This window comes from Lithobates pipiens, unplaced genomic scaffold (genome assembly GCF_037356315.1).
Source record: "Lithobates pipiens isolate NorthernLeopardFrog02 unplaced genomic scaffold, aLitPip1_a1.2 Scaffold_8, whole genome shotgun sequence".
NCBI classification, from domain to species: Eukaryota; Metazoa; Chordata; class Amphibia; order Anura; family Ranidae; genus Lithobates; species Lithobates pipiens.
The window spans coordinates 60,343,515-60,352,075 of NW_027507903.1; positions in this window are offsets into that span (position 1 = coordinate 60,343,515).

Below are 8,561 nucleotides of genomic sequence, written 5' to 3' on the forward strand. Positions count from 1 at the left end.
TTACTCACGGAAGCACGAACAATGGCACTGGAAATGGAAATTGAACCTGTGTTCCCTTCTACAGTGCAGAGAAAAAAGAAGAGAATTTTTTCCTACAAGGGACAAGATGATCCCATCCAAGATCCCTAAAAACGGTTTCAAGTTGAGTGTTTATATCTTGGATGTCATAATCTGTTGAGGAGAGATTTGAACAGCTTAAAGGTCATAGCAACTATTTTTAGTTTTTGTATGATATCAGGAAACTTAAATACATGAACAGGGAGCAACTCTTGAAGAGCTGTATGGAGTTACAAGAGGTGTTAACTGATGTAAACACCAAGGATGAAGATATTGATGGAATGCAGCTATGTGAAGAACTAAGGCCTGATTCACACCTATGCATTTTTTGTGCTTTTTGCATTTTGCAGATTTGCACTACAGAACGTGTTCCATAGGAAACCATGTTAAATGGACTGTAGTGCAAATCTGCAAAATGCAAAAAGCACTAAAAATGCATAGGTGTGAATCAGGCCTAATTGTCTTGGCTCCTGTTGTATCAGCAAGCATGAAACCAATTGACGTTCTGGGCTACGCAGTCAAGAATGATTTTGCTCCAAATGTAGCTATAGCTTTTTGCATACTGTTGACACTCCCCATCACAGTGGCTTCGGGTGAAATAAGCTTCTCAAAATGAAAAAATATTAAAAATGACCTGTGTTCTTCAATGTCACAGGAAAGGCTGGTGGGCCTTGCCATTCTGTCTATTGAGAATGAACAGTATGTTTCTATAACGTTGTCATGTTATTTATCTATCTTATTTTTGTGAGTCTTGTTGCCAGTTGATACATGTGCAATGCTGCTATGTTATGTTTTGCAAATGAGAAAATGTTTACAAATAAAAATCTACTATTTTATGGTTTATCATTTTGAATTATTTGATCCAAAAGCTGGTTTGGGGCAAAACTGTAACATTTCCACAATTAGCTGGTCTAGCAAAGTGTTGCATGCAACATAGTAGGGGTCATTAAAAAGGTGGGGTATACATGGGAAGGGCAAAGGGGGTGTAGCCAAGGGGGGTGGCAAAATGAGGTTTTGCCTAGGGCAGTGAGGGCGAACCTTGCCACCCCAGATGTTTTGGAACTACATTTCCCATGATGCTCATCTACACTGCACTGACCTAGGGTGTCAAAAATCCTTGCACCAGCCCTGGTTCCAGCATCGCATACAACTCGCAGGCAGTTCACACTGTTATATGCAAACTGCTGGGAGTGTCAGTAGAAAGCTAATGACACTCCCAAATCAGTCAGAGTGTATTTTCGTTTATTTGCAGATATGCAAATCTGTATTTCTACGTATGATATTTGAATGTAAACTTAACCCCTTCAGCCCCGGAAGATTTGGCTGCTCAATAACCAGAGCATTTTTTGAGATCCGACCCTGCGTCGCTTTAACTGACAATTGAGCGGTCGTTCGACACTGTACCCAAGCAAAATTGACGTCCTTTTTTTCCCACAAATAGAGCTTTGGTGGTATTTGATAATCCCTTCAGTTTTTATTTTTTGCACTATAAACAAAAAAAGAGCAACAATTTTGAAAAAAAAAAAAATATTATTTTGTACTTTTTGCTATAATAAATATCCCCATTTAAAAAAAAAAAAAAAAGCTAATTTCTTTCTCAGTTTAGGCCGATATGTATTCTTCTACATATTGTAATAAAAATCACAATAAGCGTATATTGATTGGTTTGCACAAATGTTATAGCGTTTACAAAATAGGGGATAGATTTATAGCATTTTTATTAGTAATGGCAGCAATCTGTGATTTTTATCATGACTGCGACATTATGGTGGACACAGCAGACACTTTTGACACATTTTTGGGACAATTGACAATTATACAGCTATCAGTGCTATAAAAATGCACTGATTACTGTATAAATGTCACTGGCCGGGAAGGGGTTAACACTAGGGGCGATCAAGGGGTTAATTGTGTTCCCTGACTGTGTGTTCTAACGGTAGGGGGAGGGGACTGACTAGAGGGGATGACAGATCATAGTTCCCAGCTATTAGGAACTCACGATATGTCTATCCTCACAGAACAGGGATTTGTGTGTTTACACACACGTCCCTATTCTGCCTCTCGTGCTCACGATTGCTCGTGGCTGGCGGTCATCGCGACCGTCGCCCATGAGCATCGGCTACGCAAAATCCAGACAGATGGATGTCCTATTTTCCATCCGTCAATCGGATCAGATGAAAACAGACATGTGGTCCGTAATCATCTGATCCCCTCATAGAGGAGAGCGGTCTGTCTGACAGGTTCATCCCTGCACAGTGTGCAGAGACAGACTTGTCATCCATCGCGCTCAGCGGGGATCAACGGAGCGATCCCCGCTGAGCAAGCGGATGGCTAAATATGGATCCGCAGGTCTGAAAGGGGCCTTACACTGGAATTCCTGTCTTTACTCCCAGTGTCCAAACAGATCTGCGAGGGAGCAAAAGGAAGGTGAGTATATGGAGCTGGGGCGGGAAGCAGTGGCGGAATTATCAGGGTCGCAACAGTCGCAAGTGCGACTGGGCCCTGTCATTCTCTGCCACTTCAGGGGGCCCACCGGCAGCCCGCCCGCCCGAGGGGCCCACCTGACTGTCCGGCCGGGGGTGTGTGGTGACGGACCCGGTGTGATTCACTGTTGCTGCGGTTCATGCCGTGGGGAGGGGGGAGCTTCCTTTCACCCACTACAGTGGAGAGAGCAGCGTGAGAGAAGTGCTTTGTGGGCTCCGCCCCCGCCTATCCAGAGCAACTGTAAGGGAGGCGGGGCGGACACAGAAAAAACTTCAGCCAATTCAGTGAAGGCGGGGGAGGAGCTCTCTGAAGCAAGGCATTCCTGGAGGAGACACGCTTTGTGGAGGAACTTTGCATCTGCAGGATTCTGAGGAGGGGGAATTGATCGATCATCGATTGATTGGCGGTAAGTCACCACCCCCCTCCAGATTGTGCCCCCCTCCAGTGCCACCACACACCCTCCAGTGCCACCAGCCCCCCTCCAGACTGTGCCACCCCCCTCCAGTGCCACCACCTGCCCTCCAGTGCCACCAGCCCACTAGCTACTGTATTTGTATGTGTGTGTCTGAGCATGCTTGTATGTGTGTGCGTGAGCATGCTTGTGTGTGTGTGTGTGTGTGTGTGTGTGTGTGTGTGTGTGTGTGTGCATGCTTGTGTGTGTGTGTGTGTGTGTGCGCGCATGCTTGTATGTGCATGTGTGTGTCTGAGCATGCTTGTATGTGCATGTGTGTATGACTGAGCATGCTTGTATGTGCATGTGTGTGAGCATGCTTGTATGTGCGTGTGTGTGAACATGCTTGTATGTGCGTGTGTGTGAACATGCTTGTATGTGCGTGTGTGTGAACATGCTTGTATGTGCGTGTGTGTGAACATGCTTGTATGTGCGTGTGTGTGAACATGCTTGTATGTGCGTGTGTGTGAACATGCTTGTATGTGCGTGTGTGTGTGTGTGTGTGAATATGCTTGTATGTGCATGTGTGTGAGCATGCTTGTATGTGCGTGTGTGTGTGTGAGCATGCTTGTGTGTGTGTGCATGCTTGTATGTGCATGTGTGTGTCTGAGCATGCTTGTATGTGCATGTGCATGTGTATATGTGTGAGCATGCTTGTATGTGCATGTGTGTGAGCATGCTTGTATGTGCGTGTGTGTGAGCATGCTTGTATGTGCGTGTGTGTGAGCATGCTTGTATGTGCGTGTGTGTGAGCATGCTTGTATGTGCGTGTGTGTGAGCATGCTTGTATGTGCGTGTGTGTGAGCATGCTTGTATGTGCATGTGTGTGAGCATGCTTGTATGTGCGTGTGTGTGAACATGCTTGTATGTGCGTGTGTGTGAACATGCTTGTATGTGCGTGTGTGTGAACATGCTTGTATGTGCGTGTGTGTGAACATGCTTGTATGTGCGTGTGTGTGTGTGTGTGTGAATATGCTTGTATGTGCATGTGTGTGAGCATGCTTGTATGTGCGTGTGTGTGTGTGAGCATGCTTGTGTGTGTGTGCATGCTTGTATGTGCATGTGTGTGTCTGAGCATGCTTGTATGTGCATGTGCATGTGTATATGTGTGAGCATGCTTGTATGTGCATGTGTGTGAGCATGCTTGTATGTGCGTGTGTGTGAGCATGCTTGTATGTGCGTGTGTGTGAGCATGCTTGTATGTGCGTGTGTGTGAGCATGCTTGTATGTGCGTGTGTGTGAGCATGCTTGTATGTGCGTGTGTGTGAGCATGCTTGTATGTGCGTGTGTGTGAGCATGCTTGTATGTGCATGTGTGTGAACATGCTTGTATGTGCGTGTGTGTGAACATGCTTGTATGTGCGTGTGTGTGAGCATGCTTGTATGTGTGTGTGTGTGTGTGTGTGTGTGTGTGTGTGTGTGTGTGTGTGTGTGTGTGTGAGCATGCTTGTATGTGCGTGTGTGTGAGCATGTATGTGAGTGTGCATGTATGTGAGTGTGCATGTATGCATATGTATGTATGTGAATGTGCATGTGTTTATCAGTGGCGGTGCATCCAAAAGGGTGCACAGGTTCCACCCCCTCTATGACCAATGGATAGATTCATGCATAGCATGAATCTATCCATGGCCATCGCTGTCACCCCCATATTTAGGTGTCTGGCCCCTTTTTGGGTGCTGGGCGCCTGAATTAGAGCGGCGGGGGGGGGGGGTGTTTTTGCAGCACCTGATTAGAGCCATGGGCTCGAATAGGCTTCAAAATAGATGAACTGCGAGCGCCATGCTTGATGCTCACAGTCCACCCAGGTGTGTTAGAAAAGTGAATTAATATTCACTTTCCTAACACTGAACCGCCTCTCCACCAATCAGGTGTGCGGGTCTGTTACCCATCACCCGATTGGCTGAAACGATAGACACAGCTATTGGACGCCCATCAGGAGGAGAGGACGGGAGATGAGGATGGCAGGAGATGCATGGAGGACCCCGCTCATGGCCGTTACCCGCTGCCCCACCAAGACAGGGTAAGTGGCGGGCAGACAGCGAGCGGGCGGTGGGGATTCACAGTGGCAGCATTTGATGGGCACACCAACAGCATTTGATGGGCACAGTGGCGGCATTTGATGGGCACAGCGGCAGAGTTTCATGGGCACAGTAGTGACATTTGATGGGCACAGTAGTGACATTTGATGGGCACAGTGGCTGTAATTGATGTTTTTTAAATCGGTTCCTTTATATGCAGCCACCCACTTGGGACTGGGCCCTGGTGTTCCACCATCGGGCTCAGAGAAAAGAGCCCTGTCCAGAGGTCGGGGGGGGGGGGGCCCGCCATGGTTTCCTGCATCGGGGCCCTGAAGGTTCTAGTTACGCCACTGGCGGGAAGCAGTTATTTGAATGTCTTACTTGGGCCAGAATAGAAAAAGTCCAGGTTCACTTTAAACGCTAATCTCGCCCTTAAAACGTCACCCTTATCCTATGCCAACCATTCTCAAACAGGGGTCTATGGAACCCTAAGGTTCCTCCTAAGGTTGCTAGTGATTCCTTGAGTTGTGGCTGATTGACCTTCCATTTGATGGTGCCTGCATAGTTCCAGTGCCACCGCCACTTGGCAGAGCCAGGAATGTGACAGCGATGATCTTCTTAGCTGTCTGTAAGGGTGGCATTCTGAACACCACTGTAATTATTCCATTCTTTTTACTGACTACCGATGCAAGGAACCTTTTTCTCATTGGCCAACCTTAAAGTTATTTTAGTGGTTCCTTTGGGGTAAAAGGATGCCTCTTCTAAAGATGATGCGCAAGAAAGCCTACAGTTTCTTGAAAACAAGCAGACTAAGGACATGGATTACTGGAACCATATCCTGTGGTCTGATGAGACCAAGATAAACTTATTTGGTTCAGATGGTGTGAAGGTGAGGAGTACAAAGACAAGTGTGTCTTGCCTACAGTCAAGCATGGTGGTGGGAATGTCATGGTCTGGGGCTGTATGAGTGCTGCCAGCACTGGGGGGGCTACAGTTCATTGAGGGAACAATGAATGCCAACATGTATTGTGACATACTGAAGCAGAGCATGTTCCTCTCCCTTTGGAGACTGGGCTGCGGGACAGTATTCCAACATGATAATGACCCCAAACACACCTCCAAGATGACCACTGCTTTGCTAAAGAAGCTGAGGGCAAAGGTGATGGACTGGCCAAGCATGTCTCCAGACCTAAACCCTATTGATCACCTGTTGGGCATCCTCAGGTAGTGGAGCGCAAGGTTTCTAACATCCACCAGCTCTGTGATGTCGTCACGGTGGAAGGGAAGAGGTCTCCAGTGGCAACCTGTGAAGCTCTGGGGATCTCCATGCCCAAGACGGGTTAAGGCAGTGCTGAATAATAATGGTGGCCACACAAAATATTGACACTTTGGGCCCAATTGGGACATTTTCCCTTAGGGGTGTACTCACTTTTGTTGCCAGCGATTTAGCCATTAATGGCTGTGTTGAATTATTTTGAGGGGACATCAAATTTACACTGTTATGCAAGCTGTACACTCACTACTTTACATTGTAACAAAGTGTCATTTCTTCAGTGTTGTCAAGATATAATAAAATATTTACAAAAATCTGAGGGGTGTACTCACTTTTCTGAGATACTGTATATGTAATAAAATCGAATGACACTGGGAAAAACACGCAAACTTCGTATGAAGTTTTTTTTTGCTAATGAAAGTCTTTAATTTATACTAAAAACAGTCTTCAAATCTTGCAGATTTCAGTGGGCCTCTTCTATGAGCTCTGATCTTTACTTACGTCCATAGACTTTCTATTGGATTCAAGGCAGGTGATTGGCTGGACCATTCTAGCAGCTTTATTTTCTTTCTTTGAAACCAATTGAGAGTTTCCTTGGCTTTGTGTTTGGGATCATAGGGGTTCAATTACGAAAGGCAAATCCACTTTGCACTACAAGTGCAAACTACAAGTGCAAAGTGCACTTCGAAATTGCATTTAAAGTGCGCTTGGAAGTGCAGTCACTGTAGATCTGAGAGGGACATGCAAGGAAAATAAAAAACAGCATTTTAGCCTGCCCATGATTGGATGATAAAATCAGCAGAGCTTCATTTCAGATCTACTCCTCTGATTTACAGCGACTGCACTTCCAAGTGCACTGTCAGTGCAATTTCAAGTGCACTTTAAACTTCTAGTTTGCACTTGTAGTGCAAAGTGGGTTTGCCTTTCGTAATTATATCCCCATTGTCTTGCTGAAATGTCCACCCTCATTTCATCTTCATCATCCTGTTAGCTGGCAGCAGCTTTTTATCAAGAATGTCTTGGTAAATTTTTCCATTCATCCTTCCTTCAATGATATGAAGTTTGTCAGTACTGCATGTTGAAAAAACAGCCCCACACCATGATGTTCCCACCGCCAAACTTCACTGTTGGTATGGGGGTGTTGTGCAGGTGATGTGCAGTGCTGTTTGACCTCCAAACATGGTGTGTATTATGTAATCCAAACAGTTCAATTTTGGTCTCATATACTCTTATACTCCCAGTATTTTCCAGGCTTGTCTAAATGTTGTGCAGCAAACTTTAAATGAGCTTCAACATGCTTTTTCTTCAGCAATGGAGTCTTGCGTGGTGAGCGTGCATACAGCCCATGACTGCATTACTTATTGTTTTCTTTGAAACTATTTTACCCGCTAATTCCAGGTCTTTCTAAAGCTCTCCACAAGTGGTCCTTGGCTCTTGGACAACTCCTCCACCAGAAATCTTGCGAGGAGCACCTGGTTGTGGTCTGTTTATGGTGAAATTATGTTCTTTTCACTTTCGGATTATGGCCCCAACAGTGCTCACTGAAACATTCAGAAGTTTAGAAATCCTTTTGTAACCAATGGCATCAGTATGTTTTGCAACAATAAGGTTGCAAAGGTCTTGAGAGAGCTCTTTGCTTTTACTCATCATGAGATGTTTCTTGTGTAACACCTTGGTAATAAGACCTTGGTAATAATCTTTTTATAGGCCGTCAGCTGAGAATGAACCAGCTGATATTTATTTGCACTGACAAGGGGCAGGATTTCTGATAGATTTTGCCTGGTGTCTTGGCTTTCCATGCTTTCTTGCACCTTCCTTTCTTCATCTGTTCAATACTTTTTCCCTGTGTCATTCCATTTTATTGCACATACCTTCATTTCTGAACTTATTTGTTTTGGTTTCTTTATGGATCCTGCTTTGTGCACTGGTGCGCAGTCATGTTGGAACGGGAAGGGCCCATCCCCAAATTGGTGCCACAAAGTATGAAATTGTCCAAAATGTCTTGGTATGCTGAGGCCTTAAGAGTTCTCTTCACTGGAACTAAAGGGCCAAGCCCAACCCTGAAAAACAATCCCACACCATAATCCCCCTTCCACCAAATGATTTGGACCAGTGCACAAAGCAAGGTCCATAAAGACATGGATGAGCAAGTTTGGGGTGGAGGAATTTGACTGGCCTGCACAGAGTCCTGATCTCAACCCGATAAAACACCTTTGGGATAAATTAGAGCTGACACTGTGAGCCAGGCCTTCTTGTCCACATCAGTGCCTAACCTCACA